The 18940-nt window shown below is 46.7% G+C and overlaps 1 protein-coding gene across 3 annotated transcripts in view; it reads right to left on the bottom strand.

Annotated features, from left to right (window-relative positions):
• ROR1 (receptor tyrosine kinase like orphan receptor 1) overlaps positions 1-18940 on the bottom strand; it is a 152667-nt gene that overhangs the window by 120393 nt on the left and 13334 nt on the right. Inside the window, exon 1 of one of the 3 annotated variants that reach the window (XM_084527070.1) lies at positions 3175-3225. The exons of the other annotated variants lie outside the window; for them this stretch is intronic. The gene's annotated coding sequence lies outside the window, so the exon portion shown is untranslated. Of the gene's footprint in view, positions 1-3174; positions 3226-18940 lie in introns of those variants that run through there. 3 annotated transcript variants of the gene reach the window in all.

Below are 18940 nucleotides of genomic sequence, written 5' to 3'. Positions count from 1 at the left end.
TTTCTTGGACAAGAAGGGAGTTCAGCCTTTGCCTTCAAGCCAAGTCCCCAAAAGGAAGGGAATGAGTTTGAAGTTCCTGAAGATGGACATGCCTCCAACGCTCAGGCATTTTGTATCGCACAAGATTGATTTCCTCCGACTACAAGAGGCCTCGGGTGAAAACGATCCTTCACAGCCTCGTGGCCGGGAGCCAGCATTAGGCTGAAACACAAAGAACGCATCGTGCTTGCCTCAAGATGTCAGGGGCTTTTGATAAATTAAAATTCATCTTGGTAAATGAAAAATTCCTAGAATCTTTTGTTCATGCTAACACGCACAGTAATATTTCACGTTTAAAAACATTACACAAAATAAGTAAAAAATTAGTCAGTCCTTCCAAAAATTGCACAAACCCCCCATTTTTGAAAAGTTTAAAAGCTTCTTTTACTTTTTACTGGGACTCCTATAAGAAAGGAAAACTAAATGCACCTACCCTAAAAGTGCTGGAGGATGGGAAAACAACAGAAATAAGCTAATTGCTGAGCCAGATGAAGTCCGGACAAGCTGGGTCCAAAATCACCCGTGGCTCTGGGTACAAAACACCAAACACATACCACAAGATAGGGACAATGCAATGAGAATAGAGTAAATGCTGCAGTGTACGAGCTCATCCTGTGCAGTTTAAAGTACTTTCAGGATTCACCTATGGAGCAAAAGAAGCTCTGGAAATAAGAGTTGCCAGATGTCTCATTAAAAACTAGGATTTTTTAATATTTCTCCTGATGTCCCATTAACCTCGTCACTACTCGCATACATGCCATCTGGCATCCTTCTTGGGATGTCCAGCAAGACAGGCAGACACGTGTTAACATCAAAGGAGAACAAGGGAGAAGCCCTCACAAGCCTGAATTCAATTCCTTCAGCCTGCTATGCCTGGAACAGGGCAAGGACAGCAGGGAGGCAAAGGGAAACAGCTCTTGGGGGAAATGAGCACAGGAATGGCGAACACAGCCCAGATGGGTGAGGTAGCCCAGCTCCTGCACATTGCTCAGGAGGGAAAGCTAGCACAGAGCTTGTCTAGGAGAAGAAAAAAAGTGGAAAAAAGGACCTCAGCACAAAACCCCAAGTGCCTGTGCTACAGCAGGAGGCACAGCAGGGCTGCTTGGGCCTGGCTGCACACAAGTGTCTGCTGCCATAAACAAATTGACTCGTCCTCCTAAAAAACAACTGATCAGTAAGCACTTGTCCCTGTGAATAAAGCTCTTTTTTTTTTTTTTTTGTTAAATAAGTATATTTACAGCAGGTCTCAGGGAAACCCAATCGGTCCTTAGAAAGCATTTAGGAATAAAGAGGTGCACAGAGCTGTCGCTCTCTCCATCCCCTGGCAGAAATGAGATATTCCTTGGGAGCTGGAAGGGATCTAGTTTATCATGTCCACTGAACACCTGCCTCCACGTAACCCTCTGGGGACTTTCTGCTTCAGCTGCTCTTTCCAGCAGGGTTAGTAGATCAACAGGGCTCCAAATTCTTCAAAAACTGTTCTCCCCCTGCCTCCTTTTGACAGTATCTCAGGCCAGTCTTTCAAGACAGGGTCTTCATCCCTATGATCTTCAAAAAGACTCCAACCAAGGGATCACAGAAAGTCAGGACCAGGCAGTTTTGTTCCTGCCATGTGTTTGAGCTGAGATCCCCTCCGTTTGCACCACAGCGCTGCCTTCTGCCCTGCTTGGGGAGGCAAAATGCTCCTGCCTCCCCGTTGTGCACCGCTCCACGCCGTGTGGGACATCAGAAACATCTGCAGCAAGTTCAGCCATCCACCCTCAGGGCACTTCTGGGACACGGACCATCTGTCCTCATCTCTACATGGATATAAAATCCGTAGCAATATTCTTTGTGTACTTATGTTTAAAAAATAATTTGCGTGCAAAAGCAAACTCTGTACTGAGGAAAAAATTAGGCAGGGAAACATCAGAAAGGAGAATGATTTGGATGCTTCTATTTACCTGAAAGTCAAATTTTGCTCTCTTATTTGGGTGGCCACGTAAAATACTTGAAGTGCTCGGACTCCAGCGACAGCAGAAGCCGGGCCCCGTGCCTGTGCTGTTTACACAGAGCGCCGCAATACGATCGCTGCTTTGGGGAGAGATAAAAATGACATTCACCCTAATCAAAACTTAGAGGCTTTACTTCTAAAGAAAAGCTGAGATAAGATTAACCCGGCAGCATTATCTTGGCATAGGAGAGTAAGAGCGCTCTGTTTATTTACCTACTCTGTCCTGAAACATATTGAATGTTCTTGGTTGTAAATAGCACAGCCCCTTCCCCTACATCTCTGTTTAAATAAGACCATCATTGTCGCAGATTTATTTTTTTTTAGACTAAATGCTGTGTAGTCAGATTGGAAGGATGGAGCTGCAAACGTTTGTCCCTGTGCCGGGTGTACAGAAAGCTGGCACTGAAAGGACAACAGAGTTTGGTGGGAGGCTTAAAGGTCTGCATGCCTGCTCTGAGCAGAGCACAAAGCATCCCCCAGGAACCCTGGTCAGAGCAGAAATGAACCCCAAGACCCCCAGCAGGGCAGCGGGGCTGGGCAGCTCCCCTGCAGCCAGGGGACTTATCAGCCTTATCAGCGTTAACCCCTTTGTGCCGTCCCGCGGAGCTGCCTCCGGCAGAAACACGCTCACGGTGCCAGGAAGCGGTGCCAAGAAGCTCTGCTGCTTTCCAGAATCCAGTTCCAAAGTCTGTAACGTGCACGGGCCAATTATTTGAAAATATGGGATAATATATGCGTTCCCGGTCCCGTGCCCAGAAAGCAGGCCATTATCTGGCAGCGGCTGCGGGGCGGAAAGTGTGAAAATTGGTGTCGCCCAGAAAGACGACCGGGACTTCTGCTCTGTGTTGACAGAATAAGAGCAGTTTATAGCCAGTTGGAATTAATTCATTGCTTTTTCATTGCAGAACAGGACATGTAAAACACAGAGTGCCCAAAACAGTAACAGTTATCCCGAATTGCGTGAAAAATTGCTTCGAGCAAAACCTATAGAGGAGCGGGGTGTTTGCTCTTCACGTTAAGTACTACACAGCTGAATAAAAAATGTAAAATGCAGGATTTCATAAACACCACCTCGTCTGTATGCTTGTACTTTACTGTCTCTCATAATTTTTTATGTCATGCTTAGAAGCTAAATGAAGTACCTGGCACTTCAGCAACAGCGTCAGGGAAAGTACAGGCTCCGAAATGAACTGCTGGGTGCTTGGGATTTTTTCAAAGCCACTCTGACGGCTGCTATGGGGTTACCTGCCATGCCGGTGACACAGCTGAAGGCTGTATGAGAGCAGTGTCCCAACGCCGAGTGGCCTCAGCTGGAGCTGCTGAGCAAACTGCCCTCCTCACCTAAGGTGATTCTGTCTTCTTTTATATATTTTTTTAAACATCATGCTGTCAAATTCAACATTTCCAACTAAAATTAGATTTGTTTATAAAGAATGTGTAATAAGAAGTAAACCCCCAAAGTGTGACCACTAAACACATGAATGAGGGTTTCTTAACCAGCCCTGCTGTCCGCCGGGCTCCCTGCGAACCGCCTGGAGGTTTTGGGGCCTGCCTGAGCACGCTGAGCTCTGGGCTGAACCCCAAATAATTTCCTCTGGGTCTGGCATCAGCCTGCACAAGTTACTCAGCCTCTTTGTGTCTCCATTTCTCACCCGAGCAATGGGAATAGCAGCCTCTGCCCGCCTCAGGTGGAACGTAAGGGAAAACGATGTCAAAGACAGGCTTTGGGATGGTTACGCTGATAAGAACCATGTAATTAGCAGAGGATGGGAAAAAAAACTCATCTGAGCCAAAATCAACCTGCAAGTCATTTCACAGTGCTCCAAGGGGCAGCATGGGTTCAGATCAGTCACGTTTAATAAAACGGGTAATTACTGACCCTCCCGATCCCTCCACCTGATATCAGCAAACCTGTGCGGAAAGAGAACCGCCTCTGAACAATGCACAAGAGTCTCTCGAGGCTGCAGCCTCAAACAACCCCTCGCTTTGCTCACTCTAGCGAAATGTTGGCATCCCAACATCCCAACGCTGAGCTCCTGCTTCCCCTGCAGCGACGAGCCCGAGCGCCAGCACACCCCAGGCACCAGCACTGCCAGCGCGGGGATGCACACACAGGATGCTTCCCCCAGGGACAGGAGAAACAAGTCTGCTGGGGCCATTTAAAATACTTTTTTCCTCTCCTTCGTACTCACTTTAGAGGCTCGAAGCGCATGTTTAGTGCCCGAGTGCCTCTTTCCAATGGAAAAAGACATTTAGAAAGGCTGAAGTGGCTGTGGGAAAGAATGCACGTTGAGGAGAGGATCCAACGTGGTGGCCACGAATCTGCCCTGTGGATTTTGGGGATGGCAGAAGAAGAGCTGAGGCTGCCTCCGTTTCTGTGCAGCTGCAGCATGCTGTGCAGGGACTGCGAAGGCATCTCCCCGCTTACCGCAGGAAAGAAGCAGCAGAGCGTCGGCGGTGCCAAAGCTCAGAGGATGACAAAGAAACCACCAAGAAAATAAAACAACGAGAGAAAAAAAAAAAAAAAAAAAAAAACAGTCGCTATTTTTCCAAACAATTCTAAGGATAAAAATATGGTTTTGTAGATTTCAGCATTTTTTTTCTTTAAGGAAAAAGAGTGCATTAATACCAAACACTGAATACGAACTTCAGCATAAGGTGATTTTGAATAAGTAGGATTTAAATACCTAAGGAACAGGCCGACAAGCTGAGGCACAAGCAGGCTGCCAGGTGCCAGCAGGATGGATTCCCATCCCTGTGAAGAGCTTGCCCCTGTGCTGAAGCCACAGTTTGCCGACTTCTTTTGCCCCAGAGCGACGGCCAAAGGCCCTGCACGGCCCCTCCAGCCCAGGCACACCACCAGCCCTCGCTCTATTAACTACATATGGCAGGGAAATGAGGGAGGAAAAGCACAATATGCCACAGCTCTTTCCCACAGAGCCTCAGCAATATCAGAGGATCATACTGGGTTATTTAAATCGGAGAGACTAAAAATACGGCTCTTTATTGCTCTGGAATTCAAAGACTAAGAGCAGCCACCCGATCCGGGGCACCAAACCTAAGGGCACAGCGCAGTGTGCTCTCTCCCAGCAGCTTGAATTTGCCACGCTTTATTTGTCCCTTAGTAAAACAAACAAACAAACAAACAAGCACACGCTGCCAATTGCCTTCACGTTACACGCTATCAACCAACATCTTTATTTGGGGTTTTTCCAAGACCACCGCCAAGGCTCAGGTTACAGAGACTTTGCATTAAGTAGGTTGTGTTGGTTTTTTTTCTTTTGAACAGAAAAATCTTGCAACTTTAATGTTAATGAAATAGTTTAAACATGTCTATGAAAAATCAAGAGAAAAAAATGCACTCCTCTCTCAAGGGGAATCCCTTTTAATCTCATGTTAATAAGATACTAAGGCAGCGTTTGCCAGCATCCATCAGAGATGATTAAAAATAAAACCAATTGCAAGTGGAGTCCCACCACCCTTCCCATCCTCTGCTCTAGGAAACCTGAAAACCTGGACGGACGTTTACACACGGCTGAGATCACAGAAACTGGACTTCGGTCAGTGCAGGTCTGATCCAGAGCGAGCTGAAAGACCCCAGGGACTTCCCCAGGGGCCAGACCAGCTGCCATCCATTTTTTTGACAAAAAAAACCTTTTTTTTTTTTTTTTTTTTTTGACATCCCAGCCCCTGCCAGGGAGAAGCTGCTGCCTATTCCCTGCAGTGCTACCCAACCTAAAGATCTCAAGCCATACAGTTTCAATAACCTCCCTCACAATATTACTCAGCCCAACAGATTTCTCTCTTAGGAAACTGCTTCTGAAATTTAGGCTTCCTTGTCTGCGTTTCCCTCCTCCTGTTTAAAGCCAGGTCTTCCTCTGCGTTGCTCTCAGTAACAGCCCCTGGACCGCCAGTAATGCAAATGACATACGTGCAGGCAAAAAGATCCTTCCTCTTAACTTCCATGCGCATTCCAAGGAAAAAAAAAAACGATTTTGATGTTTTTGCTCTCAGATTTCCCCCCAATTTGTTGAAAAGTTTTCCCGTGTTAGCTTTCCCACAGCTGTATGCAATATTGTAAGCGTGCTCCCAGGACAGCTGGAGCGAAGGCCCGCTCACCTCGCTGATCCCGTGTAGATTTGCTTTCAGGTTTCTTTCAGCCCATTATCAGCAGACAGCCAGATTTGGGCACATTTTGACCACTGCAAGGTCTCACCTACAAGTACCTATTTCTTGTTCACTACGTCCCTGGTTCCTCCTTTGCTCAGCACCACGCAGGGAACGCCGGCAACAGCTGCAGGTAACAAATGCTCAACAAACTGCGGCTGGTCCAGCTCCAGCACTGCATGAGAAGTGGTTTACATGGCCTGCACGGGACACACTGGGAGAATGAACTGTATTTAAGCAGTTTATTGACTGTTTATTTGAATAAGCAACACGCAAGTCTCATATGAACCGCCGCCGTGCCTGTGAGCAGCTCGGCCAAGAGCTGGGGCTGGCCCAGAGCAGGAAGAGGGGTGCGCACTTCTCCAGACATCTCCTTCTCAGCTTCCCAAGCCAGGCCACGAGCTCACCAGCACCACATCCTCTGCAGGACATCTCTGCTCCACGTGCAGCTTTACAAGGCCTCGAGGAGCCACCAGAAGAAAAACAGCCAAACCCACGGAGAGGAGTAAAGCACACGTGCGCGATGCAGCAGGGCCCCTCGGCCAGCACGATGAGAATCGCACGATTCCGTAAAATCCAGGTATCTGCAGCCTGGAAAACTGTGTGATTCTGGCAGGGCTGACTGATGCCATCATACACAACACGAAATTTCTTACCTCGAATCTAATTAATAAATATTAAAAAGGTGAATCTGATCCTTAGGGAACAGCAAGCAAAGCAGCAGCAGGCTTCACAAAGAGGGTCACGTCGGGGGAAAGTTACCGGGGCAAAAAAATGTGCTGGGGTTTCCAATGGAAGGCAGAAAAGTTAAATGTCGCCCTCCAACTCATGAGAATACAGCTCAGCCCAGCTAGGGAAATCACTCATTTGGATAAAAAATTGAGTATCACAAAAAAAAAAAAAAAAAAAAAAAAAAAAAAAAAAGGAAGGGGGGAAGCATGTGTATGTATGATGATGGGGAGGGGAGGGAGAAAGGGGAAAGTAATACTTGTTATTTGAGCAGGGCATGCCTTTTTTTCTTGGCAATCTCTGCCTCCTCTTTTCAACAGACACATCCTTTGGGGCCTAAATTGTGAGTTAGACACATGTACGTAGAGAAACGGGCCTCTGTTTTCTGTATAACGACAGACTACTTATTTTTCAGCACAGACAACCCCTCATATCTGGTATTTAACTTATATGTAAACTAGTCCCAGCAGAGCTACCCCTCTTAATGGCTCACACAACTTTGGAAGATGGATTTTTTTCTTCTGCTCTTGGACTAGACTCATCACTGATGCATTAACTCAAAACGACAGTGAACCTAAGTCCATTCAGTTTTGCGGGTTGGTGTTGAGTGATTAGGCTTCTTGGCAGCCCCGAACTACTTGGGAAGTCAGAAGTGAATCAAAGACTATTACAGAGATACAGAAAAAAACATTAGAGATTCTGACATACTCAATCCTTTCAAAATGTTTGATGCTTTGCTGTTCTCAAGTGACTCGTGTGATTAATAAAGTAGACGGATTTGTCATCTCCTTGGACGGGACTAAAAACGTACTTTGTTACGAGGAAAGACTAATAGGCTTCCCGAGAAACACCGCAGGTGAATACCACCCACAGCCCCGCTGTCCTCCCCCGGCGTGCAAGAGAAAGATGTGCAGTGCCGCAGCATCCTTCCTCGTGTGAGCAGGCCCAGGGGTTGGGAAGAGGAGGGCTGCAGGATGGGTGTTACAGCTCAGGGCGGAACAAAGTTTGTCCTCCATGCACAGCAGAAAACGCTTCACGCTCTACCAGGTCTTACGTGAGAAATGGTTTAGGTACAACACCATTAGGGTTTTAATTCGTGTGTGTATTTTAAACACCAGAAGAAATAGGATCGGGAATTGTTCACAAATTATTCTTTGAGCCGAGGGAAGCTTGCTTCCCCAGGATCCCTTCCAAGTCACCTAGGGTAAAAGAGATGTGGCCGAGTCCTTGTGCCATCTCCCACAACGAACCCACTCCTAATAGATGTAAATCTAATCTCTGTTAAAGACCTTCACTGTCTGCGAAGTCTGTGTTGCTCCCCAAGGCTGCGAAGGGCTTTATTTTCTTTACCCTGGGAAGCTTTTCCTCATATCTAAATTAAATCTCTTCTCCTGTAAATGAAGCCTACTATCCCTTGTCCTAGCAAGCACCGCCACTGCAAAAAATCTGTCCTCCTCATCCCTCTAACAGCTTAGACTCATAATATCTGGGTTTTTTTTGCTCTTTTAGTTGGTTGGTGAAGCAGCCCCAGCTCATTGAGCCCTTGTGGGTCATGTTTTCCTAGCTCCGTGCCGATTCTTCTTGTTCTCACTGGGCTTTCCCCGGCTGCTCCGTGCGTTTCCTAAGATGTGCTTCCCACAACCAGGCACGGAACGGCTCCAGCCGAGGTCTCGCCCACGCTGAGCAGGGGGACAGACGGCTTCTTGTGCCCTGCTGCTTCTGTTGCCGCTGCCGCAGCCAAGCACAACGTTTGCCTTCTCCTCACAGTACGCCACTGTCAGCCCCGCTCCACTTCTGGTCCGCAAAACTCCCCCAGCGGTTCAGAAGAGCTGCAACCCAACCACATCCCTGTTCTGCAACTCATACAGGTGATTGCTCCTTTACAAGCCTAATATATGGTACTTACCCCATGTCAGTGTATTTCTTCGGACTGTTTCTCTCCCCGAGAGCTCCCCTTGGCCCCATTTTGCCTTTCCACCGCAGTCTCACTACAGCCAGGTGCCTGGAGATGGCCTGCAGGAAAGGCACACGAGACACCAGGAGCTCGCAGAACCCCAGGTCTATTTATCTCCTTGTTATCTTCCAGCTGCTTGCAAATAATTAATGTTGTAGAGCAGACCGACGTATCCTTGCTTGGCATTTCTCTTTTCAGCAGGCTTCGTGTTTTCCAGCCCTCCAGCAGTGCACACAGAGAGCAGCTCTTGAGACTGGCTGGGACCGACCGGTTCGGGGCTGTGAAAGAACCCACAGGAGCAATCCAAAAACATCCACGGTGCCCATCTCGAGCTTTCTTCTTCTTATTCTAGCTCAAGATTACAGTCCTGCGTTCATCATGCCTCCTAATTTTTTTCAGGGCACAGTATAGAGCAGTAGCAAAAAGGGCATTAACCATTTTGCCCTTTGGTTTCGCCTACCAGAGTTGTTCCTCTGCTCCAAATGTAGGTCTGCAATTCTCCTCTCTTTCCCTTTTTCTGCTACTCTCATCAGCAGTTAGAGCTTAAGCCCTATCCTGTGCTTTGGCTTTTCTGATTTTGCTACTTTATGTTTATCATAAGCTTTTGCACTCATCTTTAGTAATCTCATTTCTAGGCTTTAAATGCTTCCCTCTTGTGTTTGAGGCCACTGCCTCTCTCATCTGCCCCTCTCATCATTCCCACATAGTAAGAGAACATCCCCACATCACCCGTGTAACCTCTGTGAAGAACGAGAGCCTCCCTTACACGCTTTGTTTCTTTAGATTTGCTTCACATAGGATCATACGAACTTGGTGAGCCTAGTACATCGCAGCATTTTTATGTCCTCCCTATTTCCTAAGGATTTTAAGCCCCATCATTCAGGACTGTTAATCAAAACACTTTTCAACATCAAGAAAGCAAATTCAAAAGCACTTTGTTATTTTATATTTGATAGTTATAAGTTCAGCTAAAATTTGTGCATCACATGATACATGGAAGGGCTCCTTGGCAAACATCTTCAGCACACAGTTATCTATCATGGTGCAAGTCCAGTTTTTGATTTTTTTTTTGGCTGTTGTTCTGTTGTTTATATAGGATCTCGGTTGTGACACTTCAAGTGTTTCATGCTACTTACAGGACATTCTGAGTCCTGTTTTTTTTGCAAGACATGTCACTATACAGGTAAGACATCGTTGTTATGCAGCTATTTATCTCCTTTTGCTATATGAGGCTGCTTTTACATGTCTGAATAGAGATATTTTTCATCCAAATTTGCGTTGGAACTGTTGACATGCTTCATGTTGACTCAAAATGCACAGAGGCAGCACCACAAAGGACCCCACTCTTGCCAAGGTGCTGCACACCGGGTCACGTCTCCGTTTCTCTCGGCACGCAGGTGGCAGTCACAGCTCGGGGACGATCTCGGGCAGCTCTCACCTCCAGCTGCAGCCGGCGTTGTGTAGAAAAGGGTATTTCAACCCAATGTCACAAAATGCTAGATTTACTTATTGGATGAAGGTAATTTTGAAATAATTAGCAGCTTCAAAACCCATTTACTGACAATTTCTTTCTGCCAGCATCCCACTCCCCTCCATAGTTTTCCAACCTGAGCATGGCAGGAGGTGGTGCCAGGGCTTGGGAGGTCTGTGGGAAGAAGACAGTGGTGGAGGAGTTTGGGCAAACCCAAGAACAAGAAGCAACGAATGTAAGATGACTGCTTGTGTACCAGGTGGAAAAGAGCCACGCACAGGCAAGGCCTCAAACCGCTGCAAAAAAATACAGTGCTTTGATCTTAAATTTTTGTTAAAACAGGGGCATCTGGAAGAAAACATCCCTGGCTTTTCTTCCCTGCTATGGGCTCTCAGAAAGCAATTAAACCTGTGCTCCTCTGCGTGTACCTAAATGGAGAACACACATCTAACTCACAGCAGTAAACAGCGAGAAAAATGTATTTTTAAAAAATGCTTATAAACATTTTTGAGATCCCTGGATCAGACCTATATAAAAATGGAAAACTTCTGGATACGATCACTGAGAGACAGCAAAGAAATAAAAATTGTGCGCGTTATAATTCTTTTAGATGGAACATCGAAAAGATTTGCTTTTTTTTTCTGAAGCCTGCCAAACTGCAATAGGAACCATATTTTCTGCATGAAATTTAACACCCAAAAGAAACTGTAAAGGACCAGAGGGTCTCCTGTCCCTATCCAGTTATTACTGCTGTAAGCTGCGTGAGCATATGGCAAGAACACACTCTGCTTTGCCTTTCTGGATGTAAATACAGATGAACGTATTCATCTGTAAGCTGAAAAAGAAAAAAAAAAGGCCTACAAACCTTATTAAATGAGTTATCACACACACACACACACAAAAAGGCAAGCAGCAGAAGTACATTATTGCAGTACATAAGTTCAGGCATATCATTTTTTACACACTTTATATACTCCAGTTTTTATGGGCAGTTTCCTCTGGCTGCACTGCCTCTTTCTTTCAGGCCTCGATGAAAAAAAAAGAGCCCGAGCCCTGCACACAGCAGTCCCTGCGTTACTCCCAGCTCTGATCCCACAGGCATCGATACTGAAGCGATGCCTTACCATCAGCCTGGAATATCTTTCAAGGAATAATACCAAAATATGACAGCTGTTCAAAACATGCTTCTCGTCTCTCTCCTGCTCCCCATCATCTGGTTTTACCTACTACAGAGTTGGACAAGCCAGAGAAAGCGAGTGCAAATGTTACCGATAACTCACACATCACGCAGCTTTCTCCAGGAGCTCCTCCTCCACACCCAAACCAGTGCAAAAAAAGCAGCTGCTCCAGTTCAGAGCAGGGCAAATCCCCACAGATTACACCAAAGTACTGCTTCATGCAAGACTTACTGATGAGCACAGTAATGGCAGGTCTGATCCCCGGCATGGCACGGGCCACAGCTCCTTATCCCCAGCAATCCTCGTGCACAGCCACTTGCAGCCGTGGGGATGCTGTTTGCAGCTCAGCCCTAATTGAAAGGCTGCAAAGGGACGAGGTGAGGTGTCTGCAACATCACTGAATGCCAGCTTGCAACACACAGCTCCTTGAAAGCAAAAAATCTGCAAAAGAAAAGTGAAGTTGGCTGCCTACCTTTAGGCTCGTCTACCTTTATTTCAAGCTGTAGATGCTGGGCAGAGCACAGCTATGCTGCAGACCACACGGAGAAGTTCCTGAGGATGCTGGCCCCAGAAGAGGAGCTCCAGAAGGCCCACGAGAGCTAGGAGCAGCGCTGTGCAGAGGAAACCTGCTTGCCTAAAGCATCAGGCACCCACAGTAACTCACGCGTTGTTATGCTGAACCACCCCCATTATTTCTGCAGAGCCGAGTCTGTGTGTTTCAAACAAATTCTGAACAAACCTCTCTTTTGTTCGTAAGGGTTTGCTTCCCCAGCAATTTCAGCGCACTTGTCTCTAAGGACAGTGTTTCCCAAACATGCTGGTGAACCCTCTGGGAAGGCAGCTGGCACTCCAGGACTTGCAGCCACATCACCTTGCCTACACATACTGCAAACCTCAGCACCGACCCTTGGCAGGGACCCTGCAGGCAGATCCCAAGGAAGGTAACTGCATCAGGAACGTGTGCTTACATCGAAAGTGTTGATCTCAGCATCAGCCCTCACCCTCACTTTGTGGGGCCTTGCTAGAAAACTACAAAGTGAGATTAAGTCTGCAGCAAAATCGGGATTACACAAACACAAGACCAGGTACAGAAGAACAAAAGCTGCTTTCATGCTAGAGAAAACCCTGCCTCCACCTTCCACCCGTATCTCCCCAAATACTTTTATGAAATTTAATAAAAATATATATATTTTTTTTATAGTGCAGTCCTAAAGTTTGGTTGAACCCAAGCGAAATCCCGAACGGACTGTGCATGTTACCGATACCGTGCTCTCTTCTGGCCTCCTGCCAAGGCGCGAACAGTGCCAACATTTGCAGACTTCCAACAGGAAATTAAATAACTGCCCTGTTGGAAATATAAACCCATTTACGGTGGTCAGCCTTGCATTTTCCAAAACAATGATACAGTTTGTGCGCGAGGAAAATTTGTAGGCGGATTTCGCCCGACAAATATGAAACAAAGCCTTATGAGAAGGTGTTTTACGCAGCTCCACGAATTACAGCTTTGTCAGGTGTACTTCCTGACCTGGGGCTCAGCTAGGAACACTCACACGGGTCCTTAGGGGCACGGCTGTACACACACACACTGCCCACGGCTGGGGGTGAACAGCAGAGCTGCTTATTTCACCATTTGTACTCTTTAAGATCCTCCTCGAGGAGTGCCGTGGGCAGCTTGCAGGGTGCCTGTTGGAAACGTGGGAGCCTTCGCTTTCTTTTTAACCTGTTATGGGACTTTTGGCCAAGTCTCTCCTCCTCACACCACATATTTAAGGCAAACTCCTCTCCCAGCTGAAGGCAATGGCTTGTGCCACTGACATCGCTGCCACTGAGATTTGGAGTAGAAACCTGCCGGAGCAAGGAGCCTGCTCCTCACCGGGTGTGCATCCACAGCACAGACTGTGGTGTAAACCTTGTCTAAGCCCTGCAGGTGCTACCCACAATAAAACAAGGCTACTGTTGAGCATTATTCTTTAGCAAACCTGATTCTTATCTTCCTTCCTCTTTGTCACCCTGCTCCTGGGACTTTTGTCCGCTGCCAGCTCTGTGCTGCTCGACACCTGCAGCTGCCAGCCAAGAAACCTACGCAAAAACAAAAAACTTAAAAGTTAGTAGCGGAGCTCTGAGGAACAAACTCATACTATATTATTTTCCCATCAACATATCTGCCATTTGGAGTCAGAAATGGGACAGACACACAACCAGGAGAGACACAGGAGGCAGGCAGTGCTAGGAAGAAACAGAACAGTTCAGCAGCTGCTGCATCTCCACACCTGATGGGACGAGAAAATTGCCCTTCATGTTTTTCTAAGACTTAGTGACAACTGCAGTGTCATTCCCTAATATTATTTCCTTTTAAAGCAGCACCATGCCCTAGCACAGACCCAGTGCACCTTACCTATTTGTCAAGGAAAACTTCGCCTCACTCCCTGTAAATAGCCTAAAGCTGCAGGGACAGATTTCCCCCCGCCCCCTGGTAGTGCTGCCTCGTGTTTCTGCACAGTAGGGCCTTTCATGCAAGGATCTGGACTTGTATTACACAGGTGGGTAAACATTATTATCCTACTCCACACGGATGGGGAGGGAGACCAATTGTTGCTGAGTAATTCAAGGGGAACCCGAAGCAGAAGAGTGCTCAGGGGGCAGGCACCCAGAGCTAGTTCCTCCCATTAATTGAAGTCATATGGGGACAATTGCTTGAAAAAATCCTGTTTCCTTAAGAAACACTTCTAGGATAGATTGAAGACTTCGAAAAAAATGCAGATTATCTACATGGGATTGGATATATTTTAAAACCTCAGCTATGGTTTGATGTGTATGAACTTACAGCCGTGAAACAGAAACAAACCTACACGTTGGCATTTTTATTGTTCCTCCTTTCTTCCCCAAGGTTGGGGCCCTTTGATAACGTGATCACTCACACCACTACCTGGCCCACAGTGAATTATCAGCATCTTTTAGAGCCATGTTCTCCCAAGCCCTTTGACTTGTGAGCAAGCAAGGAAAGTCAGTGAGGAAAAAGCAGCAGATCTGCAGGAAAGGTAGCAGCAGGGACAGAGCCCTGAGAAGGCTCCCCGAGAGCTCAGCTGCCCCAGGACACCACTAACCACTGGTCAGGTCTCACTTCCAGGCCTCACTCTTGTAAATGAACAACAATTCAAGCTCTCACTCACTTAGGCCCTGATCCAGAAAGGCACTCAAGTGAATATCTCACTTTAAACACAAAAGTAGTTCCATTTAAATCAACTGGATGTCTCGACTGTTTACAGTTACAATATATGTTTAAGTGCTTTGCTGGATTGGGGCCTTAAGCAGAGATTGTTATTTAACACTTTCTTCAATGTATCTTGCCAGTTCCTTGTGCCTCGACAAACTTCATCAATTTTCCATCCACTGCATCTCCTGTTGTTTCTTGAACAAACACAGATGTCCCCGGTCTGTGCGCTTCGGATCCTGCCATCGCAGTCATCTAGGAATCGGCAGATATTCAATTAAAAAGCACGTTGCTATTTTCAAAGCTCTAAGACAAGATCTAATGAACAGATATCAATAGAAGAACAAGGGCAAACACGGGCAGCGGTGCGTATGCTGTGGTGCAAAGGGAAAACAAACCAGCCCCGTGGAGGAGGCAGCAGCTTGAGGCATTTTTCATCACCGCAGCAATTGCCTCTGTAAGGAGATTAACAGGAGGAGTCCTCGCTCCGTGCCTTAGCAGATAAAGCACCAGGCCTTGCTGTAGGACTTGCCTGCTGAGAAGGACCAGAGACGTCCACACAGCGCCATGTGGAGCAGCTTTTCCAACAGGAGCAGAGCTCTCCCAGCACCAGCCTGCACGGAGAGGCTCCTCCACCAGCTTCTCCTTGCTCTCTGGGTGCAGAGTCATCTACAGCACCCCCAGCCCAGGGTGACAAGCCCAGGATGCACAAAAACGTGCCCTGGTCGGATGGCGCAGCACTGGCACCTCTGGCTCCCCCCCAGCCCTTCCACCCCGAGGAAGCTAATCAGCAGGGCAGCAATGGAATTACTTAAGTAATCAAAGGGAATGGCTCCTTTTAACCCGGAGCTGAAGAAACTGCTTCGACAGACCTCAAAATAGTCAGCAGGGGATCACTTTGAAAAAACAAGACTCCCAAGGACCGTGAAAAAAACACAGCGGAGAAGAGATTAGAAAAAAAGGGAAGGAACAGCATGCGGAGGAAGAAATTCCATGTGCTCCGCTAACTGCACCTCTTAATTAAAAGAATACAACCCTGGCCCCGGGACCTGATGTTGCTGCACACCCCTGCTATAACGCACGTTTTAAAAGGGATGCATTCCTGGGCTTCACAACGCTGAAGGACTCGCATTCATCTGGCTACAGCATGTTAAGGAACTGAAGACATTACAAAAAGATAATCTCTGGAAAGCCTGGGCTGTTACTCATATATTGAAACATAAGTAAGATATTATTGGTTTGGAAGCTGTCAAGACACTTCTCTTTGTGTGCTGCAGCAGAAGTCAGGACGAGACATTATCCAGCCCCCGCGAAAGGTTTCCATTGGGCACGGGGAAATCAAAAGCCAGAAATCTTTTGGGGTGTTGACATTACTTTTCTGAACTAAATCATTACAAGTGGAGTTCCCATTCACATAAAGCTAATTTTATGTGAGATAGAAAGCTTCTCATACAAACAACGTTTCTGAAAGCAAAATAGGTCAATCATTTTAGCTGACTTGCCAGAATTAAGCGGCAGGCCTATCAGTTGCAATACCTTGAGAGGGTTTGGGCATGTGAGCATCCCCAGTACATTCTCCCCTGAAAAAGCAGACCGTTAAAGGTGGATTTCTTAATTTTATTTCTCATAACCCCGGCCTCTAAAAAAAAAATAAAAAAACTGGAAAACTGCACTGTCATTGGAGTGCCTGCACTGTATTAGCCCAGACACGTCTCTGCTCGGAAACAAATTGCCTGCATCTCTTGGTAAATCAGTCACCCTGTGGGTAATACACCGAGCGTCCCCTACATTAAAGAACAAGCATCTGCTTATAAACACAAAACAACTGAAGAGCTGGCACCGCTGTGCTCCTTCGTGGTACGGTCTGCTGCTCTGCTGTTCATCATGTGCACATGGGAACTGAACCGCACCACGTTCCTAACGCCAGATCAGGGCGTTCGTTTCAGGCTATGGCTGTCCCACGCTTCTGGCACGTGTACAAGAACATGCATTTAATTATTATTTTTTTTTGGTTTACACAAACGTGAAGTATTTCATGAATCAGCTGTCAGTGACTACCACTTCCCGTTCCTGACCTGGAGGTGTGTTCTTCCTCCCGTCTTCTCCTTCACGAGGCAGCCCAGGTGAGCAGGCAAGCTTGGCGACGTACTTTGATGGCCAAGAGATTGGAGTCTTGCTGAACGAAGGGAACTGGAAACTTTTAGCTCATGGTCTCTTCACCAAAGACAAGCTAGCAGCATCGGTCACAGCAAGCATTTATTCTGCATTTCCATTAGCGTAAGGTAGAACAGGTTTGGTCAAAATATCTTCCTATAACTTCAAATTAAGCAAAGCCTATCCCCAAATTAAAGGGATGCTAACAGAAAACACCCAAGCAGATGTTGGCTGACAGAAGGACACGCTCAAACCCAAACAAAACCCCAGGCCTTTGAATTGCCAACAGAAACAATTGGGCAGAGTCACTCCCCAGCAGTGCCCCAAAGAGCGCTCTGCTCCTGGTAAAAGGACACGGGTGAGAAATGCAGGCGCACTCTGGACCAGACGATGCTTCCAAATACTCTCAAGCAGCTTTGAGTAAGCCTTCTGCCAAAGACAGTGTAAATCACAAAGGCCAGCACATGCCATTTCACTTCCAAATCTCAACAAACAGCGGAGTTCCACAGAGGGCAAGATCATCATTAAAGCGCAGCACAAAAAATAACAAATCCACTGCCTTGGCGAGCAGGCAGTGAATTAACAGTGAATTTCCAAACCTCAAGTGTCTGTTCTCTAAGGGTGACCTTCCTGCAGACTGCATCTTCAGACAAACCCGCGTCTGGTCCTGGAACCTCCCTGGGTGAAGATTGGCCCAGGACAGAAGCTGCTGGTGCAGACCAGAAACGGGCTCCCAGAACCTCACCTGCCTGGTGCACCCATTTCCAGGGCATTTTTACCCAGGTTTAAATCCAACACATGCCATGGAAGCACCAAATCCCCAAACATCAAAGATTAATGAACATAAAATATCCAAAATATTTCCTAGTTTGGCTCGAACTAGCAAGTTTTGCAGAACTTGAGCAAGGAGCACATCTTGTGCAACAGGAAAAAGCTACTTTAAGCTGTTTTCCCTTTCACTTCATTGAAGAAACGTTTGATAGATTCAGGCAAAACAGAAAAAAAATGGAAGATTACAAAATCCTTCTTCTGCATATACAAAAATCACTCACATTTCAGAGCTCTGAAGTGATGAGAAGACTAATAAAGACCAAAGAAGCCACATGGGAGATGAAAAAAACAGGAGCTGTTTTCCAATTAAGAGAGCTAATTTAAATATACCACATTAAACGCTTCCTTTCTTATTTATTTATATTCCTCTGAAAGGTGAAAAGTAAGTTCATGCTCAGAGAACTCCTGCTACTCTCCTCCAATTGCACACGCAATTACGACACACAGGCTGCAAGAACAAATATTGTTCCAAGTAGCAACAGCTTTCATCAAACCCTGCAAATGTTTTCCTGACGTACGCATGAATTTAAAATTTGGAAACAAAACCGCACGTTTCAAGTCACACATTCAGCCTGAGAAGTATTTCTAGGAGAAATAAGCGGTATCTAATCATTAGGATTCGACCGAGTTCCACACTATTTATTGCCAGCCAAAGTGAGATGTCTTTTTAATTTCCTGGCATATATTTCTTGAAGAAAAAAAAGGATATTATGGCTAAGGTTGGTAGAGGGCATGAGAACACAGAGGGAACAAGAAGAGTAACCATTTGCATTTGGCCGTTCGTTTTAACCCCATTATGGTATGAAAGCCATGCAAAGGAGGTCGGATAATATTTTGTTTAGTGAAATCAAATACCCCCCGAGCAGACATTTTCCTGTATGCAAAGCGCTCGCCGCCTCCCTTCCCCCAAAGGCCGGGCGAGAGCAGACACTGCTTTCTCACAGGGCGCTTCGGATGACAGCCGTCTTTCATCCCCCGAAAGCTGAGACAGCCCCGCATCGCCGGGCCGACGGCGCTGATCAAAACTGGCCTTTCTCCCATGGCATTTGGGGCAGGAAGCGACGGCAACACTATATTCTGCCTGAAGACAAAATGCAAGGCGTTCAGGTTTCATGCTCCGCACATCGCTGGGAAAGGGGCAGGGGCAGAACCCCGGAGCTCTGCCAGCTGCCCCTTACCTTCCCTTCGCTGTGGGACATCCAGCTCGGAGGCA

Source organism: Aythya ferina (assembly GCF_964211825.1).
Source record: "Aythya ferina genome assembly, chromosome: 8".
Lineage (NCBI taxonomy): Eukaryota > Metazoa > Chordata > Aves > Anseriformes > Anatidae > Aythya > Aythya ferina.
This window is presented reverse-complemented; position numbering and strand designations above follow the sequence as displayed.